General features: G+C 41.6%; 1 long non-coding RNA gene across 1 annotated transcript; it reads right to left on the bottom strand.

Annotated features, from left to right (window-relative positions):
* Positions 1–15,295: 15,295 nt before the first annotated feature.
* LOC308303488 lies at positions 15,296–17,663 on the bottom strand. Its single transcript, XR_013962999.1, has 3 exons — positions 17,534–17,663; positions 17,167–17,247; positions 15,296–15,333 (listed from the first exon to the last, which is right to left on the bottom strand). It is a non-coding gene; the product is annotated as an uncharacterized lncRNA (long non-coding RNA).
* Between the last annotated feature and the right edge of the window lie 800 nt (positions 17,664–18,463).

Here is an 18,463-nt window from a genome sequence, read left to right as displayed (position 1 = left end):
AGTTAAGACTGTCTGGCACAGTGGTTCTCAAAGTGGGGTCAGTTTAACCACATTATCCATTTATACGTTGGCTATAACATTTTGGAAAAATATCAAACATGTTTTTACATAAATCAAATGGGGGTCCGCGGCCAAGTGAGCACATGATAAGGTTTAAGAACCACGGGGGGATGGCTTTATCATTTAAACAAACATTCTCCGGAAATGCTTGCGGCCGGCCCACACACCTAACACAGCCTGCTCAGATGATCAGATGGGTGGGCAGTGTGGGCTGCTGACGCTATATCAAGATTTGGAAGTGGGCCCAGGTCAAAAGGTTTGGCAAGCACTGTTCTATAGTGTCCAATATCACATTGATAACATGGTTTTATGTTGTAGTATAGGCTACAGCTGTGGTTCTCTTTTGAGGCCGCGACCCCCAACATAATCATATTTGATCATTGTGAAAATAGCCAATTTACATGCTCACAATGCCTCACAACATGAGGCGTTGTGAGCATGTATTTCTGCATTTAATATTTGACAATTTGACCAGAGGTACTAAAAAGGTCTTTAAAGTCACTTTAGAAATGTGCAGATGCCTTGTGTACACTTATAGGCCCACTGTATGTTGGTCTGTTTACTGTTGAGTGAAAAAACAATAATAACATATAGCTAAACATCTTGGGACCCCCCCCCCCAAAATAATTTTGGGACCCTTTTGGGGGTCCCGACCCACAGGTTGAGAACCATTGGGCTACAGTATGTTTATCAATGATTATGAATTGCATTGGTTATAATTCCGGTGCCGTGTTTTGAAACCGATGGATTGAATTATGGATTGGGCTTGTTGTTTTATTTATTAATTTTATTAGTACGTTGTTATTTGATTTAGGTTTATCTTTTCTGTTTTGTATAGGGGTACGAATGAAACCAACTCAGGGAATGGAGGAAAGTTTGTAGAACCTTTGGTTTCAATGTACCACCACCAGAGGGTAACATTGGACTCCTTTTAGAACAGTCTGCGTGTGCGTGCACGTGTGAGTTATGTTCAACTGTACAGATTGTGTCTTGCATTCAGGTGTCTCGCCCAGACGCCCACTTAAAACCTGGCATCCCTATTTTGGGCTAAAAGCTTATGATCCATTGTGTGCTTGTAGATCATCTATTTTTGCTGCACCACACACACACACACACACACACACACACACACACACACACACACACACACACACACACACACACACACACACACACACACACACACACACACACACACACACACACACACCACATGACCTATCAACTATATAAAAGTCCATATATGGGTATTCCCCAGAAAATCCCTTTCATGCCCATAGACCGGTTTCTTGTTTACAAACATTGAGACTAAATGCACAGCTGAATGTATCATGTAATCAATTCCCACCAATCCCCAAACCTGTTGTTTTGGGGAGCGCTGCATGGTTTCTATTTATTGGCTAATTTTGGTACCGACCCATCAGTGTGACGTGGACCAGAAACCCGTCTATATGAAGATCCCTGATCGATAGGCCTAGATATCATTGGCCAGATGGCCAAGACATGGCCCATATCTGTGTGGCTGGTTCAGATAGGGATCTCCATGTACTGTATGGGTGATGTCATGGAAACCACTCTAATGGCTTTTATGCCCATATATGAAGCTCCCTGATGACATCAATATTGAGCCCATATCTAACAGGACTTCATATGGGAATGCCCATATATGGAGGAAGACACCCCATATCTGTGCGGTTGGTTCAGACAAGGATCTCCATGTATGGGCATAAAAGGGATGTACTATATACAGTACATGGATCTCCATATATGGGTAACTGGTCCGATATACATCACTGGCCAGATGGCCAAGAATTGGCGCGACCTGAGGCATCTTATTAGTATTTATTTGACCTTGAGCTGTCACCTTGTCAGTCTTGGTGACACTCTGCACTACTGAATACCGTATGACTGTGAATATTATATAATCCATTCCTACTTATTTAATACACTATACCTGGTGCTAAGTAAGTGAGGTACTCTTAAGTTTTTTCAAATGCGTTATCTTATGAGTATCTTGTGAAACAGCAATAAGTGGAAGCTTGTACAGTGTGTACAATTTCATGTACTCTTTTACACCTGTGATGTGACAATAAATTTGAAGTTCAAGAAGTTATATTTGTAGTTATTTTTTGTATACATAGATATATATATATATAGACAGACAGAAATACAGCATATCCCATATGGCAGGGGTGGGCACTGGGCAACATTGATGATGGCGAGGGCCACTATGGGGCTTTTAAGCCGTGACATCATTTTGTAGGCAGAGGAGAATCTGCCCCCAGAGCATTTTCTGTCCCTCGCCATTTTCAACAGATCCGAGACAAAAATAATGACTAAAGTATAATTCTAACACTTTCCTTTCAACAACAAAGAGAAGAAAAATGTGTAAATAGTAAAAATAGTAAAAAGATTCACGGAAACTGGGGGCAGAAATGCTCCTCTGCCTACAAAATGATGTCATACTTAACAGCCCCATATTTCCACCTTCACTCCAGAGGGCCACATTGCCTATTGCTACATCCTACTTTGTCATTCTAGTATCTCATACAAAAGAAGCAAAAATGAGCTCAAGCTCAAAACGCATCGCAGGCTATTTTTTGCTTCTTTTGAATTGGAATCCTGAAATTTTGACTTAATCTCAAACACATTTAGTTATATACTCATGTATAATATACTCATGTTACTTTATTTATTTGTTTACTTTATTTATTTATTTGGACAGGACAGTACCAGTTAATGGACACATTGACATTGACATGTTGCATAATAAATACCAACATACAAAAATCTCAGTGTAAACCAGCCGGAGTTAGCTTAAAGCTAATTTTCATCCGTTGTCCTCACATAAAACAAGAAACAAAACAAGACTAACAATAACAAGAACAGAACAGTACAGGGCGAACAAAACACAACAAGAAAAGGTGCTTGGTGCAACAGAGTGCCTAGTGCGACAAAGTGCTTAGTGCTAGAAATAAGCTAAAAACCATACAGGAGAAACTAACCTGGCAGAGCAATACCGGCATCAAATAGTTCTCAAAGGTGGTTACATGTTTGTGATCGTTTTAACCATTGCTTCAACTGCCCTTTAAAAGCACCGAATGTGGGGATCTCTCTAATTGAGGTAGGGATCTGGTTCCAATATTGGCATCCATTTATGGAGAGAACGTTTTTACTAAAAGTAGTTTTTCTAAAATCAATTTCACAGTCTCCCCTGGATGTTGACCTAGTACTGCGTCCAATATCCCTCTTCTTAACTCATTGACTGCCACCATTAAAAGTGAACTATCAAGCTAGGTCAGTGGCCTTGTGGTTAGAGTGTCCGCCCTGAGACTGGGAGGCCGGGGGTTCAATTCCCCAGCCGGGTCATACCAAAGACTATAAAAATGGGACCCAATGCCTCCCTGCTTGGCACTCAGCATCAAGGGTTGGATTGGGGGGGTTGATCACCACCACCAATGGGGATCCTGTCTGTCTGTCTGTCTGTCTGTCTGTCTGACTGACTGACCAGCTCAGTGGCCTTGTGGTTAGAGTGTCCGCCCTGAGACTGGGAGGTCGGGGTTCAATTCCCCGGCCGGGTCATACCAAAGACTATAAAAATGGGACCCAAATGCCTCCCTGCTTGGCACTCAGCATCAAGGGTTGGATTGGGGGGGTTGATCACCACCAATGGGGGTCCAGGGACTGCAGATGGAAATTAGCCCACAGCGGGCTAAATCTGGCTCATTTACATTGAAGTGAAAACTGACATGTCCATTAATGAGCAAGGTCCCTGTCAAATAAACAGATCTTAACTTAGGTTGCCAAGCATTTCTTGATTTCTTACCATGTTTACCATTTTTTTTTTTATTCTGTCTAATGATGACTATGTCATGCCATGGCCCAGAGGAAAGAGGATAACTTCTAGTTTCCACAGAAAAAATAATTATGTTTTTATCATGTACACTTCTTTAGTTATAGCCATTTGAAAACCCTTGTTTCACCAAAACCAAGCCCTCTCAGAATAACAACTGGAGAAAAATACGTTTTTGTGAATGGTCTCTTTTCAAGCAAACAACTAATTTTTTTTACTCACAGCTCTTTATTTATTACATGAGATGCTTACTTTATGATCTGAAACAAAACAATATTTTCTTACAGTGTAATGGGCACATTGTCTGTCCGTCCGTCACACGTCACACTTTTGCACGTCACATCGTATCTCCGCAACCGTTGCCCAGATCCATGCCAAATTTTGCACACACACTCCTTGCCTGCCAAACTACAACCTCCACCCATCAATTCTCACATGCCCCTCTTCTAGCGCCACCTTGAGGCCGATTCTTGCAAAACACATTTTTGGACACTGCTCCTACAAATTTTGCCCTAAAATCACGCAAATCGGTACATACTTGCTCTACACTGATGTCATCAACATGGAGCTCTCATTTAGCGCCACCTTCAGGCCAATTTTTCAAAACACATTTTTGGACACTACTCCTACAGATTTTGCCCTAAAATCACGCAAATCGCTACACAGTATGTCTACACTCATGTCATCAAAATGGATCTGTCCCATATAGCGCCACCATCAGGCCGATTTTTTCAAACACATTTTTGGACACTGCTCCTACAGAATTTGCCCTAAAATCACGCAAATCGGTACACAGTATGTCTACACTCATGTCATCAAAATGTGTCTGTCTATCATCGACGTCGAGCACCGCTTGCATGCTCATAGTCAATCTCTGCGTGGTACCGTTCGAAACAAAGCCTCCTGTGCAAAGGCACAAGACACAGATGGCAGTAGAATGAGGTCTCACTCCTTTTCTTGTGTATTTTGCTGCAGATGTAGCAGACCCTTGTAGGGTTTCTCCTTCGTGGTCTGGGCGGTATCTTTTCAGGGACATGGGCTGACCTCCTCACAGTCCGAGAATCGGGCCAGAGGGGTTGGGTGGGTCGCGGGGTGCACCAGGCTTCGACAATGGCTTCGGTGAAGCTCAAGCCAACACAAACACATCAACAACACAGCAACACCTCCCAGATGAAAGCATTGACAAATCAACACTCAAAATGTTATAAAAGTTTCAACATGAACTTACCTCAGTGTGATGAGGAGAGCGTTGGTGTAACACACACACAGAGAGAGAGAGACAGATAATTCCAGTGCCGTTTAGTGTCAGTAGATCAGTAATCCTATAGTTTCATTCGTGTAGTTTTCTTTTTCTTTTTTCGTTGTTTGTGAGCGGGTTTCATGCCCTCACCGCGGAAGCCTAAGGCCCCCGGCCGGGCACAGCAAGCGCCCGACGGCTAGCCATGGTTCACCGGTCGCCTCTAGTTCTGGTTCCCGTCGCGAGGTAAGATAAAAATAATGATATTTTATATATATATATGTATATATATATATATATATATATTATATATATATATATATATATATATATATTATATATATATATATATATATATATATATATTATATATATATATATATATATTATATATATATATATATATATATATATATATATATATATATATATATATGTGTGTATATATATATATATATATATATATATATATATACATATATATACATATAATATATATATATATATATATATATATATACATATACACACATATATATATATATACACACATATATATATATAAAATATCATTATTTTTATCTTACCTTTGCCTGTTCCTTTGCTTGAAGGTCTCTGTGTCCCAGTGCCTGACAGAGAAGCACTTCCTTGATCAGCTTCTGAAAACGCATACCAAAATAAAATAAATGATTTACTCCTCAAATTGAATGAAAAGTTCTGTTTCCATGTGTGTGTGTGTGTGTGTGTGTGTGTGTGTGTGTGTGTGTGTGTGTATGTGTGTGTGTGTGTGTGTGTGTGTGTGTGTGTGTGTGTGTGTGTGTGTGTGCACGCGCGCAATGTGTGCTGCATGTGCACAACTTATGCGCAAAGAAAGAGTCATCTTTGCTCTCCGGGGGGTGCCACTCAAAATCACCAGTGCTGCCGATGACATCATCTGCATCGGAGAGGAGAAGTCCTCGGACACGGACCTCATCATTTGATTGAGTGAATAATTTAGCGAAAGTTAGCTCAGGAAAGTAGGCTACGAAGTGATGCGCTGTGAACTTGCACTGCTATCTGCTGTTTTTGAATGGATCAATGATATGGATTAGGATAATACATACATCTCACTCTGGGACTGGGAGAGATAGTGAGTCTCGATATTATCTCTCGGCGACATGGGCATGGCAGAGCGTTCTTCGCGTGGCCTCGCGGGACGGCGAGCCACCGATTCCGGCGTGAGGAGTGCGGGCAGTGGAGCCGTGTCTGCCCGCGGTGTGTGTTGTTGGGACGGCGACGCCGCCTCTTCTTCCTCCGTCTCGTACTCCGTATCCGTCTCCGGACGGGGCAAATTGGCGATTAGAAAGGAATCCATGGTGGTCTGACCGGGGTTCGATGGAGGCCCTATACCTCGCCCGCGTCCAGTGCAGGATCGGGCTGGTTCGCGACGGGAACCAGAACCAGAGGCGACCGGCGAACCATGGCTAGCCGTCGGGCGCTTGCTGCGCCCGGCCGGGGCCTTAGGCTTCCGCGGTGTGGGCATGAAACCCGCTCACAAACAACGAAAAAAGAAAACTACACGAATGAAACTATAGGATTACTGATCTACTGGACACTAAACGGCACTGGAATTATCTGTCTGTCTCTCTCTCTGTATGTGTGTGTTACACCAACGCTCTCCTCCTCACACTGAGGTAAGTTCATGTTGAAACTTTTATAACATTTTGAGTGTTGATTTGTGAATGCTTTCATCGGGGAGGTGTTGCTGTGTTGTTGATGTGTTTGTGTTGGCTTGTTTTGGTATAGAGAGGCCTGAGAGGCCGGGCGGTTGCTACGAGGCTCTGATGTAGCCATTGTTGTCTTGCTGTTTTGGTAAACTTTTTTTGTAGAGACTTTGAACTTTTTTGCGTGTATATGGAGCTGTGTGTGGGTTAGGGTGACTCAGTGCAGCAGGTCACAGCTTTTCAAGTGAAAATGTTTTTGATTCATGCAGAATGGTCTGCTTGAAGATCTGCTTGTTTTGTTTTCATTGTCTGACACCACCACTGCTGCGGCCGCGCCGCACTGTGTCGGCGGAGCCGTGTCCTGATAAATGAGTTCACTTTGGGTTCATGGGGAGGTCGATTTCTCCTTTGTTTTCAAACAAGCTGACTTTGATGTGTGATTTTTAACCACCCTTTTATCATAGCAACATGACATTTTGTCACAGGCTAGAGGAAAGTGTACTTTTGCATAAACCTTGAAAACAGCCCCTACTCGTGAAACTCGGGCGTCGCAGCCTCAGACAACGGGAATAACTCGGGAAACTCGTGGCGGCGCAGTCAATGAGTTAAGAGGAGGTTAACTTTATGAACTTAAATTCAAATACATTGGACAAAAACTTTTGAATACTACTATACTAGTCATTAATCTACTAATATAGACTGAAGGAATTAAAGCAGGTCATATTTGTAATTGTAACAGCTGAAATCGATAATATATCAGTATTCCGGTATTAACCTGTGGGCCGCATTAAGTGAAGGGGCCGCCAGTTGCCCATGTATGTCATATGGGCACTGAACTACAGTATATATATGCCCAGAGGGGTCCCCAGATGATTAACTTAATGTGCAACATGTTTTCTCACACAACAGTAAACAAACCAACATAACGTTTAAGTTTATAGAGAGAAGGTATCTGCACATTTCCAAATTGTCAATTTAAGGACTTTATAATACCTCTAAAATGACAAATTAAACACTGACAAAATTGTCAAATATTAGAGGCAGAAATTGTGAAAATACATGCTCACTACGCCTCGTGTTACAAGATGTTGCGAGCATGTGGATCTGCTATTTTCACAATAGAACCATGTTGTACAAAATGTAATGCCTAAACTCTTAGTGCTCCTCAGGGTTAGGTGGGTTAAAATGTGATTATTTTTGGGGTCGCTGCCTGAAAAAGTTGAGAACCACTGGCATAGTTCATACAGGCATGTTGGTTAAAGATGAGGTGACATGATTTTTCCCCCCCTTAAACATGACTATCAGGTATGATTATACTAGATTATACTCCACAAAAAGTGTACACACCCACACCCACCAGCTCGTTCAGACCCTTTGCATCCTTGTCCATCGTGCTGCCTCCCCAGCAAACTGCAGCAGAGAACAGGACTCGCCACTGCTGACTGGTACAACATGTGCAGTTCCCCAGCCTGACATACTGTGGTCGTCCAGGTCACAAAGGAGTAATCAAGTTAATCTCAGAGTATGGAGGGTTGGAAGGATGGTGTTGGATGCACTTGAAACATCTAAGAACATAATCCTCACCGGCCTGTCCAGTTGAGAGTGGACGCAATGGAGTATGTAGAGGACAGCATCTTCCACACCAATGTGTTCCTGGTATGCAAGGGGTCAAGCATGTCATTGACCGGTGGTCTCAGTTTACAGCAGGGGTAGCCGACATTGGCACAGGGGAGGGTGATCACTGGCACACTGGCAAAAGTGTGAGAGAGAGGATTTATATTTTAAAATCAAATATTCTTTTAAACATGTTCAATTACATTGTCCCCCAATTTACAGCAAATTACTTCCTGCACATAATTCTACATTCATTAAAATTCTGAACTTTGACTGGGGAGGGAGTCGGGGAGATAGGTGGGTTATGCTCTAGTCTAATGATCGTTATAACAATGTCCTGCCAATCAAAATATGTGAGAATGTGAATGCTGACATGACACACTGACAATCTAAATTAGAAAATAAAAACATGGCACTTAATTTCAAAAAGTTTGCTAGCCCCTGGTTTACAGAGAAGCAGCCTCTCCAAGGTCTGACGTGTGATGTGAGGGCCAACAATCTGTTAGCCTCGCATAGCCAGGCTTACTCATCTGCAAAGAGCTGCCGATCTGTAGGCTTTTAGTTCACGCGGCCAATGCCGGCCATCCTTACCTTGGGTACCGAGTACCGACATAGGACATGTTTTCCACAGAACCGGGTCTAAAGTTCTAAAGCACTTGGAATTGTAAGAGTCAAGTTTTTATAGTAGGCTATAGTTTGATTACTTTTGATGCAGTAATGGCCTTCTTTTTTTTGCGGTATTAAAGTCCTGAAATTGTCCCTTTACTGTCATCTGGGGGATAAGTCTTACATCCGTCCAGACCAGGGGTGGGCAACTTTGATGATGGAGAGGGCCACTATATTTTCACACTCACTCCAGAGGGCCACAATGCATACAGTCAACAATAGCAAAAATAGCAGATCTACAAGTTCAAAACACGTCACAATGTGACACGTTTTGAGCTTGTAGATCTGCTACTTTTTTCCCCCTTTTTTTTCAAATGCATAATGTTCTTTGTTTGCGACCGTCAGGGAGCAGTTTACTATGAAAACCTCCACCGGCCGTCCGTCGGTCGGTCGGTCACACGTCACACCTCACACCTTTGCCCTGCTCATATCTCCGCATCAGTATATAGGGCTTGTTTGTTTATTGTATGACATCACGCCACATCATCAGCTGTGGACTCTGTGATGTCATCGTATCGCATCAGTATATAGGGCTTGTTTGTTTATTGTATGACATCACACCACATCATCAGCTGTGGACTCTGTGATGTCATCGTATCTCCATATATGGCTATCTCCGTATATGGAGATATAAGTCGTCCATGCCCAAGTATGGGCTGGTGAGGTCAGACTTTGTGTGATGCGTAGGTTATCTCCATATATGGAGATTCAACATTCCAGGCAATGCTCTCTTCCCTGGTGAGAATTGCCCCTTTATATAGGGCTTGTTTGTGTATTGTATGACATCACGCCACATCATCAGCTGTGGACTCTGTGATGTCATCGTATCTCCATATATGGCCATCTCCGTATATGGAGATATAAGTCGTCCATGCCCAAGTATGGGCTGGTGAGGTCAGACTTTGTGTGATAGGTTATTTCCATATATGGAGATTCAACATTCCAGGTGTAACTATGGCTACCCGTATGACGTGAGAGGTGGAGGTTGTGATATTTGTGGAGATAAGCGACCAACGGTCGCTTATCTCCCGATTAGGGAGTCTTACTGGTAACTTTGAACTTAAATACAAATGCATTGGACAAATAAAAGACTAGTGGTAGGCTAGTATAGTCATTAAGCAACTAATATACAGTAGACTGAAGTAATTAAAGCTGGCCATGTTAGCACGTTTGGAATTATAACAGCTGAAACCAATAATTGCGACCGTAGGTTGCAGTTTATTGCGACCGTCAGGGAGCAGTTTACTATGAAAACCTCCACCGGCCGTCCGTCGGTCGGTCGGTCGGTCGGTCGGTCACACGTCACACCTTTGCCCTGCTCATATCTCCGCATCAGTATGACATCACACCACATGTGTACACAAACCTTTGTGTACGTTGCTGTGGCAACAGTCTGTTGTTGCTGGTTTGTTAGTGTACGTTAGCAACCACCTTAGCAACCATGGTTTTACCCTAGCAACCAACTGTTTACCCTAGCAACCAACTGTTTACCATAGCAACCATGTTTTTTTACCCTAGCAACCAACTGTTTACCATAGCAACCAGATACGCAGAGCAGGGATCTCCATATATGGGCATAAACAGGTGACATCACACTGATGTCAGATACTCAGAGCAGGGATTTCTCCATATATATGGGCATAAAAGGGATTCTGTTAGGGATCTCCATATATGGGCATAAAAGGGATTCTGTTAGGGATCTCCATATATGGGCATACAAGGGATTCTGTTAGGGATCTCCATATATGGGCATAAAAGGGATTCTGTTAGGGATCTCCATATATGGGCATAAAAGGGATTCTGTTAGGGATCTCCATATATGGGCATAAAAGGGATTCTGTTAGGGATCTCCATATATGGGCATAAAAGGGATTCTGTTAGGGATCTCCATATATGGGCATAAAAGGGATTCTGTTAGGGATCTCCATATATGGGCATAAAAGGGATTCTGTTAGGGATCTCCATATATGGGCATAAAAGGGATTCTGTTAGCTGTTAGTGATCTCCATATATGGGCATAAAAGGGATGCTGTTAGGGATCTCCATATATGGGCATAAAAGGGATTCTGTTAGGGATCTCCATATATGGGCATGAAAGGGATTCTGTTAGGGATCTCCATATATGGGCATAAAAGGGATTGTATCCCAGATGATGCCCTGTTAGGAGATCCACACTAACAGAATCCATTTTTGGGAATTATTTTTCGTACAAAGCGTCACATTATCATATTCACAATCGTACAGAGGGTCAAATGATCGTACAAATACGATAATTAATACTGGAGTCTCCCTGGACACAGTTAAAGCACCAACCCTACGCTTACCCTTGGGCAGGAGGGAGGAAGGGCAGCGTCATGCCCTGTGGTAGACTGCCTCTAGCTAGCTTGCCGCTAGGCTTAACCAATTTAGGCCTAGAATTATTGAATGCTTTAACTATTGAAAAATAGCAGATATACAAGCTCACAGCGCAGCACCGAGTGCCACACTGCTAGCTTGTAGAGCTGCTATTTTTTTTAAAGTTGTGATTTTGAGTCTTTGAGTATATCTTTTAAAAGCGAACATTTGTAACCCCCACGAAACTGTGAAAAGTGATGACTCATCACTAAACTATAGTTTTGTCGGCCCATCTTTAGCCCAAGGAATGTTTTTTTTCTGGAAAACAAAAGCTTGCATTGGATTCAGAATCAAAAAACCCTAGTTTGACCCCTCACATGCTACTTAATTAAAGCAGATTTTTTTGGGGGGCATTTTTTTGCTTTATAGTATAGTGTATAGTAAGTGAATGAGACAAACTTTCAGCAGCTGTCAAAAATTGAAAATGGAATCATGGATTTTCTGATTTGTTATACTCCAAAAATATATTGTTTTCAAAATCTCCCAAAAATGTTAAAGAACCTTTCATGTATGGACATATTGAACTGGACTATTTGAGAACCACTCATTTAGAAGGATCTAGAAGACATTCATAGAATGGGTCAAAAATATTCAAAGACTGGCAGTCTGGCACAAATGTTCAGTTTTTCAAAAATATCTACAAGCTCGCAGCGCAGCAATGTATATGTGCAATTTTTTTCAAAGTTAAGCATAAAATAATGGTTAAAGTGGTTCAAATCTAAAGTGACACAGATTTGCATTAAATGGGTTTTAACGAGGTCTGTCACTCCCATCCATAATCTATGCATGTTAAATGACACTGGAGTAGAATCACCAAAAGCTGCACTTTATTCCAACCATTTTGTTTGTATGAAACAGGTTTGATCTCTCCTTTCATTACAATGTACAAAAACAAAAGACATACAGGGGTTGACATTAAGGTCTGAGGCACTTGCCCACCTGGCAAGTACAGGTCTACTTGCCCAAAGCCAAAGGTCATGTCCACTTGACCGAAAAGTAAATCAGGATGTGTAATATTTGAATTAGTCCATGTTAACACTTATTTTTTAACTTCACTTGCACATTCTGGGGCTGTGCGATGGGGAAAATATACTCAATAGCTATACAGTATAACTTATTTTAAATTCCACAGACATCTTGTGTTGTGTTTATAGAGAAATATCAGTTGCTTCCCCACTGAAACTCGCCCATAGGGCAAACCGAAAGCAAACGCCCGAACATTTTATTTACCTGCCACGGGCAGTCGGGCAACGGTTAGTGTCAACCCCTGACATACAATCCTACATCCTCAGAAAAAAAAAACATCAATCAATACAAATTATTCAGCATAGTTCACCTTTGAGTGGTACAGTGTGTTACATTTCCCATGATGCAAGGGGATCTTACAGGCCTTACAGTAGTACCTCGTCTCGCTCCGTATGTTCTTTTTTGTACAAACCCTGCATCGCTTAGATGGGTGTGCCTTTTTGTGGGTGGGCGGTAGCCGAATAAGTTCATGGAGCGCAATTTTGGCGTCCAGCCTGCTGACAGGGTCCTCGTGCGGTACCCTGGGAGTATGCTCGTAGACAACATCGACAGATGCTTCCTCACCCCCGGCTCTCACGCTGGTCCACGACCTTACGACACATTGAATGAACGAGAGAAGATTTTTACAGTTGCTCAGAGGGTTCTTAGCTCTGTAAACGGTGAACGCATTGAACAAACTGATCTGAAACAGATAGGCCACAAATTTGTTTGTCCACTTGTTGGACTTCCTGATAAACGGGTAGTACACAATGTTTTGGTCCATTCTATCAACTCCATTCATTGACTTATTGTATGCAACAACACAAGATGGCTTCTGTAGTGTAACTTTATCGGAGTGGCCTTTCCTATTTTCCTGAACCTCTTCCATCTCGCTCTGGTGGAATGTTGTAACCATTTTCACTATTCGTTTGTCCCGCCATGCCAAGACCATCACCTTGTCATTGTGACGCACGATCGTTTCGCCAACACACAGGTCAGTTTTTGTAGCCTGTCGAATGGATGGTGGTTCTCCTCTATTTGTTCTTAGGGTACCACAGACATGGGTTTTCAGATCCATGAGACGTTCACACGTTGCTACAGAATTGTCATAATTATCCATGTACAATCTATAGCCCTGACCTACTAGATCACCAAGAAGAAATTCAACCGTGTCTTCTAGGGCAGCACTTTCTCCACAGTAGGGCTTCATGTTCAAACAGTACCCTGTCTCAGAATCACAAAGGATGTAGGATTTTATGCCGTATCTGACAGGTTTTAGTGGATTGTACACTTTGAATGCTAGGCGATCCCTCCACAGAAGCATACCTTCATCAATGCAAATGTTAGCGTTTGGTCGATACATTTCACGGAATTTTGAGAGTAAGTAATCTAAGATTGGACGGATTATGTACAGCTTGTCAGCAGCATCGGCTGATTCGGCTGATTCACTATCACTGAAGTGAAGAAATCTCCATATAAGTTGAAACCTGTTGCGAGACATTGTCTTGCTGAAGAAGGGGGTATTTAGTACTTCATCTGTAGACCAGTACATTTCTAGCGTGGGCTTATGAACGAGACCAGTGAGAAAAAACAGTCCTAGGAAGTTTTTTAGTTCTGGAACGGTGAGAGCCTTCCATGCATTAGTTCTGGAATATTGCTGGCTAACATTTGTAATGGTCCGCTCTGCATACGCATTACTCCGATCAACAATATCCTGGAGCAGTTCATCACTAAGGAATAGCTCAAGAAAGTCAACAGGTTGATCTGAATCAAGATCAGCAGCACCATTGATAGGTCCAGGAGTTGCGGTGAAAGGAATGTTTTTTGGCTGCCAGTTGATTTCAGACCACTCAGGAGGATCTGGAGCCAAAGGCTTTCGATCGGGCCTGCCACCACCTGCAAATTAAGACATAAGCCATTACCATAAAATAAGTGTGTGTGTGTGTGTGTGTGTGTGTGTGTGTGTGTGTGTGTGTGTGTGCGCGACGTTAAAGGACAAAGGGTTTTAGTATTTTGATTTATTTCGGTGTGGGCATGCGTACAAGTGGTTAAATATAAATTTTTAGACACGATAAGCTGGCAATTTCTTTGTTACTATTTACACCAGCCCCCATAAGTCACACCATGAAAGATTGCGTACCACTTGCATGCCCCCAACCTGGGGGCATGCATGCAAATCAAAATCGTTAAAATCACTAAAACGATAGAAGTAAATGGAAATATTTTAACACTCATCTGTTCTCTAATGACCTTCTAAAATATGAACCCTTGTAAAAAAAAAATAAGTTGTCCTTTAAGTGTGATGTGCAAATGTTCTTACCTCCATTTTGCCACGGAGAACGATATGTGTTCTGTTCGGCCCTCGACTGTGTGTCTGAAATCACAGTAAAATATGAAAGATTTGGTAAATATGATGTGTACAAATTAGATCAATTATTTACACCTCCAGCAGGTCTCAGGCTGGTCCATGACTTTATGACACTTGGAATGAATGAGAAAAGACATTTACAGTTGTTTTAACTTTGTAAATGATAAAAGCATTGAACAAACAGATCTCAAACAGACAGGCTACAAAATGTATTTGTCCACTTGTTTGACTTCCTGACAATCGGTTAGCACACAATCTTGTTGTCCAATTTATCAACTTCAATCACTGACTTATTGTATGCAACAATGCAGGCTGGCTGTTGTGAAAATGTATCAGTAGAAAAATACGTTTTTTTTGTTCTTACCAATATTTTTACTGCCAACAGATGGTAATCTGGCACTAGGCACTGGCTGTGCTGATTCTGTGTCCGACTCTGAAATCACAGTAAAATGTTGTCAGTTGGTAAATATGTACAAATCAATTTACAATTTAGACATTTAGCAATAATCCATTATTTTCCAAATAGTAACTGTCTGTTTAAAGGAGCTTTAGTCAACCTTTTCTTGAAAAACGGATGCTAAAATAAAAATAATCTTTCGAAAATATTTTATAAAAAAATAAGCTTCATATATGTGTTTCTATTCAAAAATGACCACAAAAAGCGTAAAATAATGATAAAATAATAATTTTGGCCATTGTCAGACCAACACTTAGTCTATAGACTAGGATGTAAACAAAGTGTCGGCCCTACAATGAAAAAGTTGACTATAGCTTAATTTGTAAAATCGGTTTGAACCCCTGCAGGTTAATTAACCGATATATCGTTACCTATATAATCGGCCACCGATACAGCCTTTTTGGCCATATCGGTATGCACCGATATAATGCAACCGATATAACCTATATAACTTTTTTTTAGGGGCTAGTGAAAGTATCAAATATGGTTTGTGCGATATGAAATGTGAGCTTAACATAATCACAGTAATCCTTAATCATATCCAGTCCAGTTAGAGCACTGCAGATTGGAGGTCTGAGGCTCTTTAATAAAGACATTGGTTTAAGAAAGCAGCTGTCTGAATCTGTCTGAAACTATGCCTAACCCTAACCTCCGCGGGGTGAGGCGCTATCATTCCTGCCGACGCTACGTTGTCGTTGTTGTGGATGAAAGCGACCGCTTGTTCCGCCCCGCGCCGCAAGACGAGCGCTCCGGTTCTCGATCTAACCGATTCTCGATCTAGCGGTGACATATATACAGTATATGTATATATCGGTGTCGTATTGTGATGGCCCCCCTCTCTAGAATCGGTATCGTATCGGATCACAAAAACGTCTATCGGCCGGTGACTACGGGCGGATATTTGCTACATTTATTTACGTCCATTTCAATGATGGTGCCAAGACCCCCGGCGGGTATTTGGTGCCTTGCGGCTCTTTGCCCCCGGGTTAGGGTTATTTGGAAATATACGGTATGTAATACATCATATGCAGTTATAAATTTACATAGTTACCATACATCTATGGCAGGGGTGGGCAACTTTGATGATGGCGAGGGCCACTATATTTCCACCTTCACTCCAGAGGGCCACATTGCATATTGCTACATCCTACTTTGTCATATCTCATACAAAAGAAGCAAAAATAGCAGATCTACAAGCTCAAAACACATCGCAGCTATTTTTGCCTCTTTTTAATTTGAATCCTGAATTATTTTTTGTTATTTTTTAATTGGTATCCTGAAATGTGACATTTTGATTAAATTTCAAACGCACTTAGTTATATACGGTACTCATGTTAACTTCATGAACCTAAATGCAAATACATCGGACATAAAAAAATACATTTTAATACTACTATACTAGTCATTAAGCTGCTAATATAGACTGACGGAATTAAAGCAGGTCATGTTTGGAACTGTAACAGCTTGTGAAGAGAAGACAGTCACACACCCAGTAGTTCCTCTCCTTGAGGAAGGTCTAACGACCGAAACGTTGCTTTTAATAAATTGATACTCGGAACCTGCAAGTGGCAGTGTGCAGGTGTATTTCTGAAATTCATTCAATCGAACTGTAACAGCTGAAATCAATAATATATCAGTATTCCGGTATTAACCTGAGGGCCGCATTAAGTGAAGGTGGGGGCCGCATGTGGCCCCCGGGCCGCCAGTTCCCCATGTATGGTCATAGTAAATGCATAGGCTGCATCATCATCAAATACATCACATACATCATTTCATCTCAAACCATGATAAAAATGTGCGTCTTCTTACCACTGGCAGAGAGAGAGAGAGAAAAGGATCTGCTCCCCATGTCCTCCCTACTCGGACGCCATTCATCACCCGAGTCCAAATCTGCGTCAAAGTATGAACAGTATTGGGTCATATCACTCGGGGGAATTATGTTAATTATTACAGATAAAAAAGAATGTGCAACACAATCCGTTTAGCCAGCTCCTTTTAGAAGAGAATGAAATGTAACGGAACAATAATAAGAGTCGCCAATCAGCTAAACTGAATAATTGAACCTGGCAAGTACAGATCTCTGCCTCCGAGACATTAGTGTCAACCCCTGCTCTGCGATAAGATTATTGTGAGTATTTTTGATCACAATAAATGTACATACGTATCACATACTCACCACCATTATCCTGGAACTCCCAGTCAACATCCACTTCATCCGCTGCTTCATCATCATCATCAGCCTGCCATGGGTCGAAGTCCTCTGTCTCGCATTCCATGAAGAAGTTGTTGTCCGCGTTGCTGCGCACACAAACACACACCAGTAACATTTAGAACACAGAAGGTGACATTGTGTTTACTTTTGATAGTATTAAGTTATTGAGTTTTTCAGAGTTTGGTAATTATGCCAATCACACACTGTGATCTCAGATGACCACACAATGTAGAGCAGGGGTTCCAAAACTTTTTTGTCTCAGGGCACCCCATAAATACTTTTTTAATCCGAGGCACCCCTACATTATAATTTTCACTCCAAGCACCTTATATTTATAGCATATCGTCGTTGTTGGGTGGAAACCTTATATGTCCAAAACCGTTTTGTATTTATCATCTATAAAATGTACTAAACTAGTGAAAACAGCCGATCTACAAGCACACTGTGCTTGTAGATCGGCTGTTTTCACTAGTTTTGTGCGACAGTCTTGTAAGATGAAGGAGGGCTTTGCTTTAACAAAAGACGTACACATTTGAAACTTGGAGATATGAGGTTTCTGCCCGACAGTGACGATATTTTAGTGATTATGTTGTGAGGAAAATGTTGAGATAATAGCCATTTTGGTTAGAACTGAATGAAAATAACTTGTATAATAAAAATTATTTCCAAATATTATCAAATTATCTCGCGGCACCCCTGGACTGCTGTCACGGCATCCCAGGGTGCCCCGTCACCCACTTTGAAAACCCCTGATGTAAAGGACCACATTGGAAATGTAAGTTGCATTATAATACTTCACATTATCATGGGTGTGATTTCTATATTGCATGTCTTGTGTATGCATTTTTGCCAAGATACATCTAACAGATAATAACATCAGACATGCTATAGTCA

This window comes from Nannobrachium achirus (genome assembly GCF_963921795.1).
Source record: "Nannobrachium achirus genome assembly, chromosome: 2".
Classification (NCBI taxonomy): Eukaryota; Metazoa; Chordata; class Actinopteri; order Myctophiformes; family Myctophidae; genus Nannobrachium; species Nannobrachium achirus.
Note: the sequence above shows the minus strand (reverse complement) of the source record. Positions and strands in the feature narration are given on the sequence as shown.